Consider the following 23,621-nt stretch of genomic DNA (forward strand, 5'->3'; position numbering starts at 1 on the left):
GCCGTGTTAAACATCACTTCTTGATTTTACAGAAAAAAAGATATTTTTGATATTTAAAATTGATATTTTTAATTTTTTTAATAATTTGATATTTATAAAAATGATATTTACAAAATGATCAAAAAGTAGAAATAGGCTACAGGCTTTTTTTATGTGTCAAGTTTGAATATGTGCGAGTGAGATTTGAGAGCTTTTAACGGTTTTGTTTCAGTCTGTTTCTCAAAAAGACATTGTATGACTATATAAATTATATATACAGTATATATTATTGCATATATTATAGATGTACAAATTCACTGTCGTTCAAAGATTGTGGTCTATAAGATTGTTTTATGTTTTTGAGAGAAGGTTGCATTTATTTGATCAAAAATACAGTAAAACAATAAAATTTTGAAATATTATTACAATTTAAAATAGCTGTTTTCTAGGTGAATATATGTTAAAATGTCATTTATTCCTGTGATCAAAGCTGAATTTCCGTTACAGTCTTCAGTGTCACATGATCCTTCAGGAATCATTTTAATATGCTGATTTGCTGCTCAAGAAATATATCTTATTATTATACATTTTTTAAGTTTTCCTGCTTCATATTAAGATATCTTTTGTAATATTATCTTTACTATCATTTATTGTCACTTTAATCTGCCTTGCTGAATAAAAAATATTGATTAACAACTGTACACTGTACTGTGTTCACAAGTCACATTGAGCATTTTATGGTACTTTCATGCTGCTTTTTTGTAGCTTTAAAGCCAGTGTGAACATGCTTTCATGCTTCTCCTTTAATTAATTATTCCTTTAAAGCAACAAATGGAAGTCCTTTGAGGTTTGTGTGAGGTGTGTTTATGAGCAAAAGCATATACTGTAGGGTTTGATTAAATTCGGAATAAAAATGACAGCAGGCAAGTTTAAAGGGGTCGTGATATGGATTTTATTATTTTAATATGTTCCTTGAGGTTCACTTATAATGTCAATAACGTTTTTTTGCACCAAAAATAAATATATGTGTGGAAAACCTGTTATTTTCACCTCTGCTGGGTTGACTGTTTTTAAGGCGCAGCTCCTCAGTAAACAGCCACAGTTATGATTGGCTAATGTCATTGCATGGGAAACAGTATCAACGTCCACTCACTCTTACACGCGAGTAAGTGTTTTGAAAATATTATACAACCCTCATTTACAGACAAAACATTTTTAAATTGTTCATTTGTGATGCAGCTGCTGTCAGATCTAATACAGGTGACTGCTTCATCTGTCAACAAAAGTGTCTTTGCAAACTCTCCATTACACTGTGTCTGGTTTACAAAGGTCGCTGTGATTTTGCCAAGTAAGACATGTTTGTTGATCCTGGAACAACATTCCTGTCCCTACCCCTAAACCTAACCCAACCCATCATTATCCCTAAAACCAGAGGGAAACGATAGGGGAATAACACTGATGTAGAAACAGGTAACCCTGGTTTTAAGCCTAAACTATAAACTGGTTCCTCAAATCTGATTGTTGTTCCAGGATTAACACAGATGTTGATCCAGAAACATGTTACTTGGTGAAATCACGTTTACTTGATTACAAAACAATCCGCAGTCAAATGCTCCGAACAAACATATAATCCTCCGACTTGTTCAAGAATCCATCCACTTATTCCTGATGAGGGAATCCTTGTGAAGTCTGTACAGAGAAGCAAACAAACTGTTTAAATTGGACAATATCCAATATCGCAATATCCAAATGAGGTGTTTTGGAGCTTGATTAAATAAAGGCTTTGTTTATAATGAGGATCTGAAATTTGCTGGATGTTTTAATGGTACAAAGACCTCTTTTATATCAAAAGATCAAGGCAAATTTGGTTTCTCATGTCATGACCCCTTTAAGTAAATTATGACAGAATTTTTGGGAACTATTCCTTTAAATTCTACACAGTGAGATTCTTTAATTTTCCTTTTCTCTGAAGGCAGTATGAGTAAGCACAATGTCTTGGTGCAGGCCTCATTAAAACAGCTCAGCTTGTTGCCTTTAATTGTAGACATTGTCCTTGTACTGTGCCCTACACACTTAAATAATTATAATGATCACAAGAAAAAGAATAAGGCAATGACAAAGATTTTTCCCTGGATAATTAGGTTTCTTCTCCTCCGGCAGCCTGTCTGTTGAATTTGAGAGTTTTAGGTTAAATAATGGATAATAAATCAAGCATGACGCATTCAGTTCTCTTACAGTTTGAGCTGGATTTCACTTATTTGCATTTTTTTTCTTTTTTTCTAGATAGACGCCCTCCAGAGAAGCGAAAGCAGGAACGATCTTATCATTTCCTCCCGTGTTGTCTGACTGTAAAGGAAGACGCATTCTGATGTGAATGGAGACAGCAGTGCTTTCCTCACAAAGAGCAAATTAACAACCGTGAAGCCGAACAATCACACTGTTGCCATTGGAAACCGACCACTTTATGAACTCGCCTCTGAGAATAAAACCACTTTGCCATGTTCACACACATGAGAAATCGATAAATGGTGGAACTGTGGAAGAACGTCTTGGTCTTTCTTGTTTGGCCAAATCCAATCATGATAAGGTAACTGCATTGGAAGTCCCATCAAGTTTAAGAAGGATTCATCCAGCCACATTTTCAGGAGACAGACATTGAAACTAGAAGGTTCATCAGTGTTAGTGTACTGGTTATGCTGTATAAATATTATAAAAAAGGAAATTTTAGGTTTGAAGTTGATCGTTGCGAGGATTGTTGTGAGGACAGTTTGGCTTTGTGAGGCCAACATAAAACGTTTAAATGTTGCTGTCATGATTCTGCCCTCTTGTCATTTAATTTCTCTAGTCTTGAGGCAGGATCATGACAGACCCATGTTTTGTTTGCAAGCACATGGTCTTGTGTTTTGAGCCATGTGCTTGTGTTGTCTCGTAATGTTACCCCGCCCCCTTGTTATCCTCGTCTCGTCATTATTGTCTAGTCAGTTTCACCTGTCCTTGTCTAGTCAGCCTCACCTGTCTTTGTCATTAGTGTCTCCCTTTTTAATCCCATTGTGTTTGCTGTCCTGTGTCGGTACATTGTCAACCTGTGCGTGATATTCTTTGTGAGAGTCCTGTGAGTACTTTGTCTGAATGTTGTATTAAGAATTGTGAGTTTATGTAGTTGTTTGTTTTCTTCATCTTGTCTTTATCAGTCAGTATCTAGTCCTAGTTTATTTCCTGTCTTAGTCTAGTTGTACTGCCCCATCTGTCCTGTTTTGCCCCCTCGTGGGTTTTTGTTTTCTGTTTTGTCCTCAATAAATTGTGTGTAGAGCAATCAGTCTGCTTTTGGGTTCGTCTATCCTGCAACATCATAACAGTTGCCAAATGTAGTTTTTTGAACTGAGTAAACTACACCAAAGTTTATTTTGTATGGTTAGGGATTGTTAACTTTTCTAATCTTGACTATAACCAACATTAATAGGCATGCTAGACTTTATTCAGCAGAGCTATATTACTCAAGATGCCTTTAAAGGAGCTTAAGATGAGCATAACAGATGTCCATTGCATATGCAGATTGATATCTAAAAGTTTTTGTTTTTTCTTCTCCCTAACATTTGGATATTAAAATTGAATAAACCAAGAATATAAATAGTTCAGGGTCCAATTCTCACCATTAACTAGTTGCTTCTTAGCATGCATATTAGAATATTGGCTGTTTATTAGTAATTGTAAAGCACATATTATTCTGCATGACCAAATTTTACATCCCTTAATACCTAAACAACTACATTACTAACTTTAAATAAGCATAAATTAGGAGTTTATTGAGGCAAAAGCAAGGCAGTATTTGAGTCTGGTGAGTTTATCCATAGCAGACTGGTGGGAGTGGCCTTGGATGGCACAATGCCCAGTGCATTGTGGGTGTTGAAGTTTTCATACCCATCCAGCAAAAGGGAAGACAACACTGTTTTTTTCTTGTTTGGTAGCACCAATAAAACACTAAAAAAAACTAAATCACCTTTCTACTCTATAGGCAGACATTTTATCGAAAGCCCATTTTTCCAGCAGTAACACTTTGGCTCTGTGATTCTTTCAAAACATTGAACATAATTGAACTTGTGGCTCAACCAATGGGATGCGTTTGTGGTGGGATGATCTATTTGTCAGGACATTAGGGCGGTTTTTGGATTGCAATTAATTTAGCAATTTCGTTTTTGTGCAGTTCAGTATTACACTCTTCCCCTTCACTTGCCGTCACTTTCCAGCAGAAAAATTCAATAGAAAGACGTCAAAGAGAGTGGCTTCATTAATTAACAGCCTGTCTCAAGAGGTAATTACACGGCGTCCTCCTCCCAATCTTCTAGTGTAATAAAGTCTGAAGGTGATCTCTCAAACAAAAGCTAAAAATCTCAAGTACTATTATGGATCTTGTAATAGCAACAGGAGGATTATGAAGACCTTCAGGGACAAGGGATCATCAAGGGCAAGAAAGGACTATGGAAAGAACGCAAACGTTCCAATTAAGATGAAATGAGAAAATAATTAAAGAAGACTTTATGAAAAGCATTAGTAGAGGTCGTTCACTTGTTGTTGACAGAACCATCCAATGATCCAACACTGATTTTGAAAGCTGTTGCCTATTAGAAATCCCATTCGGCCTTGTAATAGTGGTGAGCATGTGCCCTATCTGGAAGCCAACAGACGGAGAAGATAAAGGGCTTGTTTAAGTAATGCTCCAGTGCTTTAGAGCTTCCCAGAAATTGTCCTGTTGTCTCTCCAGGAGAATGATAATGGTTCGTATTTAAGATGTTCCCGCCTTAATAAATCATCTAACAAGGGTGTACAACGAGATGACGAGGCAGAATTGCAGATCTGAGACAAAAAGGTGATCGAGTTCACCTCAAAGTTTCCAGGGTTGATGGGAACTCTTCGGGGAATTGTAAGCATGCTAATGGATGAACAAGGACCGAAGCTGAATTGATTGTTTTTTTTCTTCTTCTTTATTTTGTTGCATTAGCACTAAAAAGCTTCCTGTTTTGTCAGGACTTTTTAAAAAAAGTCACTGGAGGACACATGAAATTGAAAACCTATAGGTACAAATGACTTTAACGCAGCGTTATGATCTATTCAGCGCAGTAGAGACTCATCGTCACTGATGAAGAAAAGCTTTTGTGCATGTTCAGATACAAGTTTAAGCAGAGTTCATTTTGTCGCCGCACTGTAGATGGTTCCCTCATTCTGGTAGTGAAGCATAAGAACACACATCGCACTTCTGGAGTCAGCTTCAGTGACAGTAATACTTTCTCATCTCTGCTGAAGGCCATCCAGTCAACACACCAGACCTTCAGACCTTGCACGGCGCCATGATAATAATGTATGCATTTATTTATGTTGCACTGTTTGCTTTAATCCAAAGTATGGGTTTTGTCAGTATGTCTTCATAAAAAAAGTCTCTTTCTGAAATAATTGTGTATAGTTCATGTTCATTTTTACTAAAAATCCCATATTTAAAAAGTTGTTCTAGTTCAAACACACACACACACACACACACACATGCACGCATTTGCATTGGTATCTGAAATGTATTTTTGATGTTGGAGATGCATTTTTTTCCCCCAAATTACATTTTGTAAAGTGAGGGTTTAAATATATTTTCCATTTTAGAAAACACATGTATACTTTGGCCAGAATATAGTCATTTAGCAGGTTATTTTATTAAGTGTCTGACAAATGAATCTATATTACATATATACACACACATATATATATATGTATATATATATATATATAGGAATGTGTCTGAAGGAAAGGCACGGATAATGAATAAATGGAGCCCCTTAAGGGATATAATGATGGGGAAAATATGAGATGGGAGAAGAAATTATATTTTAATGCTTTTGCGTTCACTCGCAAATGTTCACCCTGAGAATCTTGTGCAAGAGAATGCAAAAGCATCAAAACTTGGCTCTATAGAATGTGTTATTCGTTGTCCGTGCCTGTCCAAATAAGGTACTTTAGAAAAGCACTTTCTCTTTTATATTGTCATTGCTCTGAAGTAGCATTGGCCAGTGCAGTTCATTATTGCTTCACCAGTTCACTCAACTCGCCAGTAAAAAGCTTGATATGGTCCAGTTTCCAAACCTGACCCTCTGTGTGAAATTGAAATCTGTTCAGTGGTTTTGTAATGTTCATTGTGTTGATCAGTAGATTTGCATTTAGGTTTGTTTGGGGAAGATTAAATTGGATTTGCATTGAGAGAACCCTTTAACCTTGTGCGTTCAGTGACGTGATGGAGGTTCTGAACCAGGAATCAGGGTTACGTTTTATAACTGGTGTTTATCGTCATCTCAAGAGCTGCATCCAGACACTCATCATTATGTTCTGCAGATGTGTTAGCTGTACCTTCTTCAGAGGTAAAGGATACGACATGTGACATAAGACTAAGAAGTGTGTATGTGTGTGTGTGTGGGTGGTAGCAATGAATACATCAGTACAGGGAAATATACACAATGAATAATACATGATATATATTTTTGGTTTCTTTCTTTGCTTACACATTATGTGCAAAACAGAGCAAAACATTTGCCTAATACAAATGAGCTTGATGTGTGTTAAGTGTCTTGTTTGTGTTTGCATGGTTAATTCTTTTTTAAATGCATATTTAAATATGCATTTTTTTTTGTTGAGAAAATGTTATTAAAGTATAGAATAATGTCTCATTTGCTATTACATTAGTTAACATGAACTAATAACAATGGGCAATATGTATTTAAAGCATTTACTCTGTTAACATTAGTTAGTAAAAATATTCATTGATCATGTTACAGTGAATTAACACATGCTAACAAATACAACATTGAATTTTAGAAACGTATTAGTAAATGTTGAAAGTAACCAATGCTGTAGAAGTGTTAGAAGTTCATGTTAACTAATATAGTTCATTAATGTTAACAAATGAAACCTCATTGTAAAGTTTTACCAACATGTTTGTCTTAAAATGTAATGCTCATGGTGCAAGACACTGAAAAAGCAGCATCTCTTAATTCACCATGCACCAACTAAAAATATTAAAGGTAAAAAATAACTTGTTTATCTCATTATTGGAGCACCTAGTTTATTTATATTCTCTTTTTTAAGTATTGATATTTGAAGCAGTGGTGCTTTTATAGAATTAGTAGATGCAACTCTACCAACCCCAAATTAAAATATGATAGGGCAATAAAAAAAGAGCACTAATGCTAATGGGACAGTGACATTCAACAAGCCGTCGAGCGCCATCATAACTATGCCAAACCTATGGGCGGCAGTGTAGGGAGAAGCCATGCAAGCCAATCAGAATCCTCAGAATGTGACGTTTGAGAACCTAAAACCCCGTTTCTCCCAGTTGACACGGCAACACATAACCGGCTTTATCAGAAATCTCCACTTTGGTCGGAGTTTTTAGAAATAATCGTTTTCTGTGATAAAAACTGGGTTTTCGTGTAAATGAGAGGCCAAAGCGCAGGGAAATATCTGTCAAGACAGACAGCTAGACAGTCAACAGGGGCACGTTCAAGTTCAAAACGGTGCGCAACGTTTTGCTACGGTTTCCGGGTTGAACGTCATGTTTCCTGGAAACGGCGTGCACCGGTGTGTGTGCAACGGGGTTTGAGATGCGTTTTCTCTTGTTTGGTGGGTGTGTCGGAACTGCAGTCCAATCAGCAGCAACATAAAGCACACGGTATTAAAGAGAACTCGCACAATGGGTTCAAGGAAAGTAATTTACAAATGTGTTCGATGCAGCTCGGTATACGCAACAACTGAGGATATTAGAAGACATGCTTGTCCTAATTTTTATTGTAAAAATATAGGATATCAACATAATGATGTAGTTGTTTCTATTTTTAGTTTCATTGCAAGTGTTTGATATTTGGTATAGAAATAAACAATGGTAATTAAGTGCTTTTCCTAAAAATGAGAAAGAAAATACAGGGTATTAAAACAGTATGAACTACAAATAAAGTCAGTGTGAGGCTAAATAGATGTGTTTTAATCTGAATTAGGTAAGTGTGCTTCCATTTCAGTTTCCACAAACCCCTTCACTCGATTGGGATGTTCTCTTGTGTTGGGCAGCAAGTGCAGTAACTGTAACATCGGGCATATTTTGTAGTATTAAACACATATTGATACCGACTTCATCAGGCTCCGAAAATTCTTCACAAAGAATGGCCTTCTCAGCTGCCATAGTTGCAACTCTTGCGTCATCAGAACAGTGTGTTCAACGCTTCACCGTTTCGGTTTAAAAAACGTTGTGCAACATTTTGTCGGGGCTGAACGCATGGTGCGTTCTATTATTGTCAACAAACCGACTCGGCCCTCGGATATGACGCCATTTCCACACTTGAAGCGTTCTGGTATGTTTTGCGCGTCCGAGTCGGAGAAAAAACATGGACGCCACCCGGGAAGCTGTTGCTATGGTAGCACTGGCCGAGTACCAGGCGCTTATCAAAACTCAGCCATTCTAAAATTGTCACTTTATTTCATGTTTTAGTTTATCTTCTGTTAGCAACGCTAGCCACTTTAGTAACACCCATTTGAAACAAGGCTTCATTCAATATTGCACTCACAACAAGACCGATTCCCATACCCACAGGCAGTGATACGGACGCAGTAAGGTATTGCAGTAATACGAGTGATTAAAATCTTCATTTAAAGGATAATTCCGGTATTTAACACTTTGAGTCTATTTTCTAGTTTGTTTTGGATGAACTAGAGTGGTGGACTTCGAAATTTTGACGATGGGTCCTGTCTCGACTTTTTTAATATTTTAGAATCGCCTCTGAGCGCTTCAGAGTGGATGTCTATGGGCATGCTCAAACATGTCCTTAAAACAACCCTTAACGTTCGTTTTCAAAACTGTGCAACTCCCCGAGTGGTTAGTGGTGTTCGTTGATGTTCCAAAACAAGTAGCGTAGCGAAATACAGTTTCTGTCGTGTTTTATTTGCCATTTTTTTAAATCGCATGATGTCTGTTGGAGGACTCAGTGCTCGTTGATATTACTGCGCTACCGGAAACGGAAAGGGGTCTGTTTACATTTGGTTGTAGTCTTTTCGCTCGGTTCTCCGTCTCTCAGAAGGCTAGCGTGAGCTGAGCAACTGCGGCAAAGTGGTTGTCGCCATCAAGTGGTCGGGGGTGTGCTAACGCTTCAGACTCAAATATCGAGCGGAAGTTTATACGCGGTTGTGAGGTATCTGAAAAAATAGTTCCAATATAGCAAATAACACGGATTGAAAGCCTACATTGCGCCGATATATTTGTTTTTAATCATCAACGAACACCACTAACCACTCGGTGAGTTGCACAGTTTTGAAAACGAACGTTAAGGGTTGTTTTAAGGACATGTTTGAGCATGCCCATAGACATCCACTCTGAAGCGCTCAGAGGCGATTCTAAAATATTAAAAAAGTCGAGACAGGACCCATCGTCAAAATTTCTAAGTCCACCACTCTAGTTCATCCAAAACAAACTAAAAGATAGACTCAAAGTGTTAAATACCGGAATTATCCTTTAAACAACCAAAGCGGTCCAAAAACAATGAAAACAATTCATACTAAGTCACACAGGGCGCAGCCATCTTGGATACCGTATCAGAATTCTTGCTCGGTGTTCTCTCGGTTGTCCGAAATCCGAGCGGGAAAATCCGAGGAAAGGGGGCGTGTTGGTGCGTGTTGCTAGGCAACGCCTGTCTTCCTAGTCGGAACTCCGACGCGGATAAATAATAGAACGCACCAGCAGCCCAGGCTATACCAGTGTCACAGAGTCAGCCACACGTCACGGCCCCAATCATCAGTCAACACCAGGACCGGCCCACTCGTTCACAATCACCAGAGTACTGACTCGCTGCACCTGCACTCCCTCATCAACACAGTTTATATGCCCCTTTCACTCCTTGTCTGGTCTCGTTGCAGTATACACTGCTTTATGTCAGACTCCTTTCCAATCTACTCACCTGAGATCATCTCGTCCTGTATCCAGCCTTGTGTGCATCTTCCGTCCGTCATCCTGATCCAGATCGCCAGTCTTCAGTACTTCAGTCATTGCCAGATAAGTCAGTACCATCATTCTACAAGTCTCCATCCTCTCACCATTATCTGGCTCCCGTTGTTCCACCACCGCTCTACTTTTAATAAACACTGTGTGCACCTAAACCTGTCCGTCTCCTCCTGTTTGTGACAACCAGCAACTAGTTGTTTAGTGAATTAGCAATAAACCAGTGTTTCCATATTTCATGACAGACTTGTCTGTTTTACATTCCTGTCTGCTGATTTGGGATTTCTGGATTGAATTCTATTGATTTCTTAGAGTTTATAGCAAAACACAGTGCAGGGGGGTTATAAATTCCTGCGGCATTAAAAGTTAAAGAGCAAAGTCTGTCGGTGATCCTCTCAGGTTTCGCTAAAGCTCTTCACACATCAGCAGAATCACAGATGAAACGTTTCAGCGGAAATTATTATACGGCAGCAATAATTAGGCCTCTGTTTTTGCTTATGAAAACTAAGCAGATACAGTGATATGTCTAAGTACCAAGTCATGTAGAGCTTCTTTCATTTGCAATCTTCACCTGTGCTTTACATGAAAACTGTGTTCATTTAAATCTGAGACATGAATGTCTCACTATAGGGTATTTTTGTTCAGGTGGTTTGTTTTTTCAATCTCAGAAGTTTCTCCTAAAATCCTTATGTTTGATCTTGGAAAAATTTGATGAGAAATGGCAAATGTTTTTTTTTTTTGGCAAATCTGAGCACAGTTTCAGACATGTGAGATCACTAGGGTCTTCTTCCCACGAGAAGAATTCAGTAAAAGTCTCCATTTGAGAATCAATGGAAATATTATGTCCATCTTAGTGTGAAACCACAGCTTAATGTGTCCTGAATTACAATCAATTTAGACGACATTTTCAATATTTACACACTTTAAAATGTGTAAATAATATGAATAGTTTTGTCGGACTTGCTGTTCAGTATAATTAATGCTGGAATTACCCTTGGCATGCATCGTAAAGTACAATATTACAAGGGCAAATTATAATTTAGATGCATAAATTGCATATAACTATTTACATGCATTACATTAAATGCATGCAAATTTGTGGCTGGCAGGCTGATGGTCTTTAACTCATTTGGTAGTGATCACATTATTATTTACATAGCGCTGCTGATTGGTTGCTGTTGCATTGGCGTCCAATGAGCTGCGGCTCAACATCCAAACAAATACTGGTAGTGTTGCTGTTAGCAGTGCAGCACCTTTCAGAAATCCTCCACCCATGTGAATGTATTGGCAGTAGCAAGTCTCAGTACTTGCTCTGCAGCAGTAGCATCGTAACAGATCTATTCTGCCAACACAAAATACATTAACATTGCAGTGTCCATTACCATGCCAATCTTCTGAGAGTTGTCATGACAGAAATAATATTATGCAATTTGTTGATGTTGAACACGCTAGGGTAAGTTTGATGTGTTAGGGTGTTTTACACATGCATTGTCTGTTCTGATATTAGTCACTTCTGTTGTGTCATGTAAACTCTCATGAATAGAAAGGAGTTGAACACATTGTAATGTAGTGTAATGTAGCATATGTCTCCTGATGTGACTCTTGGATCACTGTTTAATCAATCCGAGACGCACTGAAGTAGGTTGAGTCCTCCAAGTGTTCTTCTCAAGGACTAGTGACCGTAACCCAGATCTGAATGGACTGATGGGTCACACTCCATTTAAAGCCTTTACTTCCTCAAATGTATATGTTTTTTTTTTTCTTTAGATGGGCTGGTAAAAATGTATTACAAGCCTGAATACTTAAGATATAAAAAGGAGGTGCACTCATATTACCATGAATGGAAGACAGTGCAACTCCAATTGGCATGTCATCGCATTACTGTTGTCGTCAGATTTCATTGGTGATTTCAAATATGAAATTTAACCAAAAGCTTGGTGAGAATTTGATGTTTCCCCATTCAAAAAGATAAGATCTGTACTTGCATGACTGAAATAGCTGCTCGAGAGGCGTTTCAAAGATGGCCGCTGAGTGAAATGACTTTCCTTCAAGGGACTTTTCCTGATTGATATTTTGAATGAACTCTTTAGCTTTACTGAGGCACAGATGAGGGTCGAGGTATCTGTCAGATAAATACTGCAAGGATGAAGTGTTTCGTTTAGTGAGTAGTTTCTTAGTCTTTTTGATTTCACAGCATGTATTATCGTTGATGTTTTTTTTTACAGACAAGTAGATTTAGTCATATTTATTCTGATACATTCTGGGCTACAGCAGTTACTTAACATTTGTTCAGTCTGGTAACATGACATACAGTATAATGCAACTAGAGTGTGGTCTGTAGGACCAAGTACCATGAAATTTCCGGACCTCTTTCTGTCAAATGTTGTTCTTGAGGGCATATCTTCACAGAGGACATGTCTGATGATGAAGACATTTTTAGACAATGTAGAACTTTGTATACCCAGGCTAATACTCTTGCACGAAGTTTGGACACTATACAGTCAATGTTAAGATTACTCTGTTTAAGACCTATTGTACATCTCTGTACACGGCCCATCTTTGGACTAACTATAAAAAAGCCAGTCTGCAAAGGCTGCCAATCTGCTTGTTGTGTGCTTTTAAAGCGACCAAGATGGACTAGTGCTAGTGAAATGTTTGTCACAACTCGAATTAACACTCTACAAGCAACGTATAGCTTTATCTGTAGGTTAAAGAAATCTGAGAATTAAATAATTATGTCACTAACAAATATTAGATTTAGTGCAGTCCGCTACCAGTCCAAGCTGTTGGACAGGTATTTAATTGTTGTTGCTTTTTATTTGGTGTGTGTGTGTGTGTCTTGTATCTATATTGGACCACGAGATACTCTGAAGCATTGATAATCAGAAATATTTAGAAGATTCTTTAAAGCAAAAAACTCCAATTTTGTTTCTTTAATGTGACTTTTCCCCCCCGAGTGCTACATGATATTTGTTGTGATAAAACAACATTGGTGTGGGATTGGATTGTACTAAGTGCTTTCACACTAGAATAGAGCCAAAAATAAATGCAAGTTTGCCAAAACAACGCCTAAATAGATGTTGGTTTCAGTTTGAGTGCCCAGATGGCGTAGGTGACATCAGCAGAAAAATTAATTTCAGAGGTGGCAACTTAGCAAATTTAGTTGAAAGATTATGAAGACAGACTTTCTTTTGAATAATGAGCAATAATCAGTTTTTCACATGAGCAGGAACTTGTGTTAAAGGGATAGATCACCCAAAAATGACACTTCTCATTTACTCACCCTCATGTTGTTTTAAACTTAAAGGTGCTCTATGTAACTTTTCTACTAAAATGAATCCTTTTTTTATTGCCTGTGTGTGAAGGGGTTGTAATCACACATTAAAATGATCCACTTGTCGAGTTTTGCTATTACCTCTGAAGGCCAGTATTCCTATTTCGATGTGAAGTCTCCGGGTCGGGTTTACCGCGAAATCCAACGGATGTGACGTGCATGCGCGCTCCCGAGCCTCTCTCCTTATATACAGTAGACGGTCAGGGAGTTACGTCCGGTTAAAGGCGCACGGTTTTCGGCTTATATCTCAGTCAATCTTTGATCAATATTCCCAAGACTCTAATCGTTCGTAGTGTTGGACGGGGCCTTTCGAACGAGCCCACCCCCGAGGTCCAACTCGCCCGGCTCCCCGAGTTATAGCCGTTCGAAATCGGGGGTCCCAGCGAACGGCGATCCGGTAGGGCGTTCGGGCAAGGGTTCCCTGAGAGCAAGCTCTCTGGGTCTTTGCGTTCCAGAGATACGAGCGATTTTCTTCAAAGATCGTGACGTCACCGGCGCCCGATGGTTTTCTGCTAATATCTCCGCGAAAACACCACCAAAAACTATGGAACTTATATGGTTCTTTTCAGCTCGACTAGATGGTCCCAACGAGCTCGGTGCTCGCCGAATCCGTCAAGTATTCCCCGAGATATTTGCGTAATAGACGGTATTGTCTATGAGTTCGAGCACGAGCGCTCTTGTAAAATTTGGTTGCAATCTGAAACATCACCACTAGAGGCCGCTAAAAGTCACATAGAGCACCTTTAAGCTACTCTTTAAAAAGTTTGGGGTCAGTAAGATTTTAATATTTTGCATTAAATTGGTCGGAAATGACAGTAAAGCCATTTATAGTGTTACAAAAGATCCTAATTCAAATAAATGCGTTTCTTTTGAACTTTCTATTCAACAAAGAATCGTGAAAAAAGGATGTATCACCATTTCCACAAAATTATGAAGCAGAAGCACAACTGTCTTCAACATTGATAATAATCAGAAATGTTTCGCAGCAAATCATCATATTTCTCAAAACCAAAAAATCTGAAGTCCCCTTTTTCACATAAGTGGATGACGACTGTTTAAAAGTAAAATTATTCCTTCAGCTGTCCACATAGATTCAAATATGGTGCACAAAGTTTAAATTTTAATTATATGAATATATAACTTTGGGAATAACGACAGTTTTCTTTTTGTGTGCACTGTTTCTTTTCAAAAGTACAGTTGTTCACTTTGAAGAAACACGAACATGCATTTCGTTGTAAATAAATTCGACTGCTGCTAGTAATTGGTGCATTGCATGCATTGTCATTAAAGACATCAATGTTTTCTGCAGAGCGGCTTTATTGCCAAATTGAACTAATTTAAAAGTTGGTGATCTTTACGACTGAACTGAATCAACACTCACTTAAACTGAACAATGACACTTTTTTTCCTTTTGCTTTACAGCCGAATTGAACCCTGTTTGCTTAATTGAATCATTAATCATCAATGTAAAGCTGCTTTGAAACAATTTGTATTATGAAGCGCTAGAAAAATAAAGGTGACTTGACTTAATTAGAGACCTAGTTTGTTACCGTATCTAATAATTCATTTGCGAAGATTCTGCTTCTCAAATTTAGTGGCGCTCGCCACACAAGTGTTAATTTACTTTCAGTGGAATATGTTGGGACAGCATCCGCAGAGCCGTGTGGGACCGCATAAGAGATGAGCTCAATCTAACAGCCCACATGCTGCCGAATGGAAGGATCTGTGCTGGGCTTTTAAATAAAGAAGATGCCTTTAATTGGCTCGCATTGATCTCCAGCTCTTTGTGGTCAGGGGAGATGAGATGGATGGTATCTGTGGCTGTGGGAGTGAGGAATCACTGCGCTGGCATTAAGAGATGGCTGAAGTTTGTTTAAAGTTGTGGGAGGACTTCTGAAGAGTAATTGTGAGGATGCCGTAACTCTTTAATTAGGTTGCTGGCCACACGGCACGCATTCTTATCACTTTAAGTGAAAATTAGTTGAGCGCTTTAATTAAGAGATATGTTAGAAATGTGGCACGCAACGGCCCCACAAGATGACAATGACTGTAATGCAAAAAATATTTTCTAATTCAATGTCTCATTTATTTGCGTAGAAAGTTGCATTATCTTGAATTAAGTTTGCATAATTGTTTACAGCATGCACTTTGCTAATTATTCTTCAGTTTATGCTTAAAACACCAACTTGTCTAACTCCTGTCATAAATAAAGCATGTAATGCATGAGTTGCTCTGTGTGCATCTCTAAAGTGTGAAACTCTAAAAGCCTGTGTCACTCCAGATAAGCAGTGGCTCGTGCTCGTCTATGAGTTTTATGATCCCTTTCAACGATGCTGGGGGAAATTAATTGAAGAGGGATTCTTCAGAGGACTCTAGAGACACGAGAGCTTGTTCTGCAAGGAAATTCTTGCAAGGAAGAAAAGCCGGTATAGTCTCTAAAAAATCCCATAGATTGTCGTTGAGGTGGTCAAAAATCTATCTATCTATCTATCTATCTATCTATCTATCTATCTATCTATCTATCTATCTATCTATCTATCTATCTATCTATCTATCTATCTATCTATCTATCTTATCTGTCTATCTGTCTGTCTGTCTGTCTGTCTGTCTGTCTGTCTGTCTGTCTGTCTATCTATCTATCTATCTATCTATCTATCTATCTATCTATCTATCTATCTATCTATCTATCTATCTATCTATCTATCTATCTATCTATCTATCTATCTATCTATCTATCTATCTATCTATCTATCTATCTATCTATCTATCTGTCTGTCTGTCTGTCTGTCTGTCTGTCTGTCTGTCTGTCTGTCTGTCTGTCTGTCTGTCTGTCTGTCTGTCTGTCTCCAGAAACATGTTAAAACATGCTAGCAATGTGTTAAATTTTGCAAGCAATGTGATAATTGTGCTAGAAACACATTAGCAACGTGTTAAATCAAGCTAACGACATGCTAACACATATCATCACATATCATCACATATATTAAGACATATCATCATTCTAGAAACATGCTACCAACATGCTAAGTAATACTAACATGTTAAAACATGCTAGAAATGTGTTAAATCATGCTTGCAACATACCAAATAATGCAAGCAACATGTTAAAACATGCTACCACTGTGCTAACTCATGCTAGAAACATGCTAGTAATCTATTAAAACATCTTAGCAACATGTTAAAGGGGTCATATGATGGTTCTAAAAAGAACATTATTTTGTGTATTTGGTTTAATGCAATGTGTTTATGCGGTTTTAGGTAAAAAAAAAAAGTCATTGTTTTACACATAGTGTACATTATTGTTGTTCCTCTATGCCCCACCTTTCTGAAACGCATAGATTTTTTCAAAGCTCATCGTTCTGAAAAGCGTGGTGTGCTCTGATTGGCCAGCGATCCAGTGCATTGTGATTGGGCCAAAAACCTTAAGCGTGTGACGGAAATGTTACGCCCCTAACCATATTTGGAACATCAGCTCTCAAAGCAATGACAGGTGATAATGTCGGTACTACCTTAACAATTCGAGCATGAATTTGAACCGGAAAATGCAGATGACCAAGCTGATCAATCAACTTTGCCAGCGTGACTGGACCAGATCGTATCAGATTGGTAAGGTTTTATTTCATTGCTGACAATTATTACTGATTATAATGACTTGTACTGTCTTTTTACGCGCCGCGCTAAGGGGGGGAGAACACTATGTAAACATAAAACTATGTCTGCATTTGTGATCGAAGAAATGACAAGAAAGTGCTAGGCTACTCTACACTGAAAACTCAAAACTCGCGTTTGAATAGTCAGTAGCAAATTCTTAAAATATGAAAACATACTTACAGGATGTGTCTGAGTCAGAAGCGCCAGAATGTACTTGCAAAGATGTACTCCCCAAAACAGTGTTGTAAATAAAGCTTAAGCACTGTTTTCTAATTGTGTCCTCTTTTGGAAGGCCAAACAAAGTAGTTTGACTTTTGCAACGAAAAACCCAGCATCTATCTCCATGACATGGCGGCGCCGGCGACAACAATTACACAGCGAGAAGAAAAGTTACGCCTTCTTGCTTTGCATTTACATTTGGGCAGTGTTATGAAACTCTGCCCCCACACACTGACGTAGATTTGTTGGGGCGTGTTTGAATGAAGCGTTTTAGGAAGGTGTGGCTGAGTCTTAAATTTTATAAAGAATTTCTCTTTAGGTTTGAGACTTTGAGCTTTGTAACTCTGCAGATCTTATACTTGCACTAACAGCTACATGACACACTAAAAGAACAAGAAATCGCATCACATGACCCATTTAAAGAAGGCTAATGTGTTAAATCTTGCAAGCAAAGTGATAATTGTGCTAGTAACATGTTAAAACATGTTAACAATGTGTTAGCTACCTCTTTCTAGAATAAAGATGAAAAACCACACTCTCTAGTTATATCTCATATCTTTTTTATTATTACCATGTCCACACAGACGCGTTTCAGCCTAAGCCATCATCAGTGTGTGAAAACATGCAAGCAATTTGTTAAATCATGCTAGCAACATATTAAATCATGGCAATAACAAGCTAAACACGTTAGAAATGTGTTAAAGAAATCTAGCAACATACTAAATCATTCTAACAAGAGGCTAACTGTTAGCAAATATGTGTAATCTAATGATAGCAACATGCTGGCACCATGCTAAATCATGCTAGCAAAGGCTAAATCCAGTGGCGGAGCCAGGGGGTGGCCAGGGGTGGCCATGGCCACCCTTGGCTTAAGCTTGGCCACCCCTTTGGCCACCCCTCTCACAACTGCCGTTTCTGTCTCTCTCTCTCTTTTTTTTTTTTTTTTTTTTACAAGAATTGCGTTTTTAAAACGCAGAACCGTATCTTACGACCACAAAAAACGTGAGACTTTTCAGACGCGCACTCCAACTTCACCTCATCGCCAGGCGCAAGTCAAACGAGTGTGGAAATGTACAGGTGCCGAATAAGCTTCAGCAGTGATCGGAGCATAGTAAATATAGAGTCGATGTTCCTCAACTGGTGGGTTGCAAGACCGTTTTGAATGAGTCGGATATGTCCAGTCAAAGAAACAACAACGTAATACTCTTTTTTTCTGATTCTACTTTTATTTTGAAAGATCTGTGTGAAAGCCTGTGACACTTCTGTCAGATACGGAGAAAAGCGCGTTGTCCTGAATCAGTTGGCTATCTGCGGTAAGATGAGATGTTGCAAGGTCAACAAATGTCAGTAAAACTAACTTTTTACTGTCCTGTCAGACGTTGTACTGTACTTGCACATCACGCGCAAATGTGGCGTGCTGTAGCCGTAGTTCTGTCGTCAATTAACTCGTGAAATAATCAAAAAGGCGATAAAATCTGTGTCAAAACTGCATGCATGTATGTATTTGTTATATATGCGTCACATATGTCTAGACTAAAATATTCTGCCATGTTTAAGGCACAAACTGATAGGCTATGTGGTTTTTTAATGTACGAATAAATGTGAGCACTTTGCATTTGTACTAGAAGATAGGCGGTAATTTTGCGTTAATTTGTAAAGGACAAAATAAAATGCATAATTTTTAAATCAATTAAAATAACTAATTTTACATTCTGCCATTTATGTGCATGTTGACTTCCGCCTTGTTCACATTCTTGCACATAGGGATTCAAAAGAGATGTTTCCCCCCCCTTTTTAATTGGGTATGATAGAACGGTTTAGATTCTTTATTTTGACTACTAATATAGAAAGTTGAAGAGTTAATTGATTATATAAAATTCAATGAAGGGTAAATAATCTTTGAACTACAGTAGTTATCTGCATGTCTCATCCATGAAGGTGGAACAATGTTGGGGGTTTTGAGAACCAGAACCATGCTAACTGAGCAAGTTTACTATATGACTAAAGAACTTTATCTATAGTGTGTGTCCCATTTATAAATATGCCTGGAGGTGGTAAGTAGCTAATAACAATAAAAAAAAAATCAAATTCACTCAGTATTCCATGATTCCTAATTCACTACTATCTCAATTACAATTGAATACAAATGAACTGTATTCAGTTGTGTAGGAATACATTATTATAGTCCAATACATTATTTAAACTAATTATTGTGTTAAAAAAAAATTAAGATTTATGTGCCACCCCAGACTGTTTGCTGGCCCCTGCCTGGCCACCCCTATGAAAAAATCCTGGCTCCGCCACTGGCTAAATCATGCTAAACTCTGCAGGACAGTGGCCCTCCAAGACCGGATTTGAGAAACCCTGTTCTAAAACATGCAAGTAATGTTTTAAATCATGTTAGAAACATGCTAAGAACATGCTAGCAAGTGCTAAATCATGCTAGCAACATGCACAAATACTTCCTTAAGTCCTTATAAATAGCCTTTTTTTTTTCTTCATTGCAAAATTATAAATTTCTACTATTGATTTATTGATATGTTGATTTGTGGGTAGGCCTATAATGTGAGTTGCTGTATGAATCTTGAAGTTCACTGTAGGTTGTTTGTTTCAGTATATGGCCTCTAGGTCTCATCTGTGAAGCCCTCCTGGTTTCTTTGACTTGCTAGATGGTTTACCAAAGAACCGGAGAACTTTACAAATATTTGCCTTGTGCATTAGAATCTGAAATGCTATTTGGAAACTTCTGTTGGCTGCTCATCAAACTGACCCTCTGAGAATTAACAACCCATGACTTTTGATGTCTAAAACACAATGCCAAGAAGATTAAAATTCTGACCTTGTGTGTAATGTCTCTGGCAGCATCAGCGTCTTAGTCTCGTCCAGCTCTGTTTGTCCTCATTTGGATTAGGTGGTTATAAAAGATGGTCCCACATTTACCCTTAATATAATTGAAGTCCTTGAGGTTATTAATAAGAAACAATCAATAAACACAGACTCTGAGTGCCAACACAATCTCATTCTTGGTATATATAATATTTATCTTGTGTAGAAAAATATTGACAAAGGAGAGCTGTCTTTAAGCGCCTGATGCTGGTCAGGGAGAGTCTACAGAAAGATCTCATCCATTTAGCTGATATAATGCTCCCTTTGGTGAAAATCAAGTTTGTAATGTTGTTTGTATGTCTATGTGGTGTTTTTAATATGCTTTAAGATAAACCATGTGCAAATTCATAAGTAGACGGCATTTCATGTTTTTTTTTTTTTGCACGTCTTTGACTCTTATTTTGCCAGCAATTTTGCAGAAAAACTCATAAAGCCGTTTTCTTGTGTTTTGTTGCCTGCTTATTGATTTGGATCTATCAGTTTTTATAATGAGCTGTTTTTTTAATGTTCCTCAGTTTTTAGTTGTACATGTAAACAGGATCAGCATGCGTTTATGCTGAACTCACCTCACCTCACGCAAGCAAAATCTTTCATTTAACCTTTTGCAGCACAACAATTGTAACAATTGTCATTTTGAAAATAATATATCATGTGACGACGTTGCTTATAGAACTTTATTGAAACACTGGACCTGCATTGATCATGCAAATAATTTTTTTTGGCCCTGCACTGAAATTCTCCTCTGAGAAAGATATAAATCATCCAGGCCGTAGGCAGAGTAAGATGAATATGATAATATAAAAACTCAAAGTACGAGCAGCTTCTAACATTTGTTGAGCCAGACAGTTTTTGCGTTAATGACCGGACTGAGATCTATTTTAGTCTCAGTGTCAGACGGCTCACCCACAGGCCGACCGCTCACTGACCATCTGATGCATAACGCTCACCAGAATAGCAGGAGATTTCTCAAAATGAAGAACTTTTATCTGATTGGCTTTTTGCAGTTTCTGGAAACAATTCTTTTTGTCGACACGTTTTCTGTGCTGCAGATCCACTTTGATGCACTTCCAAAGGATGAGGACTCATGCTGGAATTGATACGGTAAAACCAACGCTATCATTACTGTTGGAGCTGAAATCCAGATATGGTAATGGCCGTTTGGTTTCCGACTTGCACAGTAAGCGGTCGACCAATCATAACAGACTGGGCCGTCGAACCAATCAGAGCAGAGCAGGCTTGTGGAAAGGAGGGGTTTAGAGAGATCGAATCCTTTATCGAACCGTTTCAAAATATATACTTGTTTTGTTTCAGCTAGCTTAACTAAAACTTCAATAAAACATAATAAAAACTATATAGGCATATTTATATATATATATAAATATATATATATATATACATTAATATAAAATGACAAAAAATACTAACACTTTAACTAAATTAAAATGGAAATGTAAAAATAAAAAGGACAAATGCAATTGAAATAGTAATACTCAAATAACACTGTGGTTTGCATTGAGATTATTTATCTTTGTGGCATTTGTTATGAATACCTAAGAACATTTGCAAAAAGCATTTTGAATCCAGTAATAAAAGTGCACATTAATAATAAAAGTAAAGTTTGGCTAGACAAACTTTTTTGATAGTCTCCCTGATAAACAGTTTTAAATCTTGAAGTTTGAAGGTTATACAGGCTAGAGAGATGGATGGATGGATGGATGGATGGATGGGTGGATGGATGGTTGGGTGGATAGGTGGGTGGATGGGTGGATGGGTGGGTGGATGGGTGGGTGGATGGGTGGATGGATGGATGGGTGGATGGGTGGATGGATGGTTGGGTGGATAGGTGGGTGGATGGGTGGATGGGTGGGTGGATGGGTGGGTGGATGGGTGGATGGATGGGTGGATGGATGGGTGGATGGGTGGAAAGGTCGATCGGTGGATGGGTGGGTGGATGGATGGATGGATGGATGGATGGGTGGATGGATGGATGGATGGATGGATGGGTGGATGGATGGATGGGAGGATGGATGGGTGGATGGATGGATGGGTGGATGGATGGGTGGATGGATGGATGGATGGATGGGTGGGTGGATGGATGGATGGGTGGATGGGTGGATGGGTGGGTGGATGGGTGGATGGGTGGGTGGATGGGTGGATGGGTGGGTGGATGGATGGATGGGTGGATGGGTGGATGGATGGGTGGATGGATGGATGGATGGATGGGTGGGTGGATGGATGGATGGGTGGATGGATGGATGGGTGGATGGATGGATGGATGGGTGGATGGATGGGTGGATGGATGGGTGGATGGATGGATGGATGGATGGATGGATGGATGGATGGATGGATGGATTTGTAAATATGGTACGTTATAAGATGTTTTATTTAATTTTATGTGTGCCGTCAGATGATTATTTTGTGTTAGCCGTGCAAATGCTAAAATTTCAAAACATTTCAAGAAGAAATTATTGATTTGATTTCTATCCAGCACTGGCAGTTGTTAAAGTGCTGAAAGCTTGTGAAGTGAGGAAGTGTGTGTCTGTCGCTCGCTGCCATGACGGGTAGCCGACTCTGTTTGGCTGATTTGTGAGATGAGGATGTGATTTTATGTAAACATAAAGCTGCTGGAGAAGTGCTCACTGTTGTGTAGAGCTCAACGTGATCTCATAAACAGGACAAATGTCTTCTGAGTCACACATTATGCAGCTAAATGACAAAAGCAGCCATTGAGAAATGACATTTCCATTCAGTCTGTTATTTATTGCTGTCCTTCCGTCATTTACACAAGGCCTGATCTTCATTTTCAGTTATTTGCAGATATCAACCTTTATTCAGATCTACAAAAAGTCATGACCAAAACGACACAAGTCTTCGACATGCACCAACCATCTAAACACAGCTATTTTGATTGTTGCAAAATGCAACTTTTATTTTGTGTTAAGTTAAATGTTTTTTGTGTGTTAAACGATAGATTTGCAGCATCACCATTTCATATTTAGAAGCTTAGAGAGTCTCACATCGCTAATGCACAACACAGCGCTAATGTCACCTAACTTTCCTCTTCCTTCTGCTGAGAAATGCCAAATTTACACATGAGAGATTTAGTTCTGAATATGAAACCGTTTGAGTCCAGGGTACAGAAAGCTTTTTAATAGGCTGATATTGGAGGCAGATTAGTATCACATTTATAACACTGAAAACAAGTTGAGGTAGGATTTACTTTGAAACAATTTTCACTCAGAATTGCTGGTCAATTTCACAAATAATTACACAGAAATGCATCTTGTACAACATAATCCAAGCATCTTTGTTTTATTTACAAGAAAAGTATTTTTTAATTGTAGCTTTTCCATAATTTTTAAGCAAATTATTAATGTTATGAGTTCATTTTGATGGTCATGCGGTGTAACAGCTAAATGTTTAAAAATAGAAATATAAAATATTTATACATATGCATAATTACTTATCAGTAATTATTTTATTTTCATGTATGTTTTGTCACAAAACATAATGGATTTTGTCTGTTTTTGAAAATAGACCCCA

Source organism: Rhinichthys klamathensis, unplaced genomic scaffold, assembly GCF_029890125.1.
Source record: "Rhinichthys klamathensis goyatoka isolate OS25496 unplaced genomic scaffold, OSU_Roscu_1.1 h1tg000157l_1, whole genome shotgun sequence".
Classification (NCBI taxonomy): domain Eukaryota; kingdom Metazoa; phylum Chordata; class Actinopteri; order Cypriniformes; family Leuciscidae; genus Rhinichthys; species Rhinichthys klamathensis.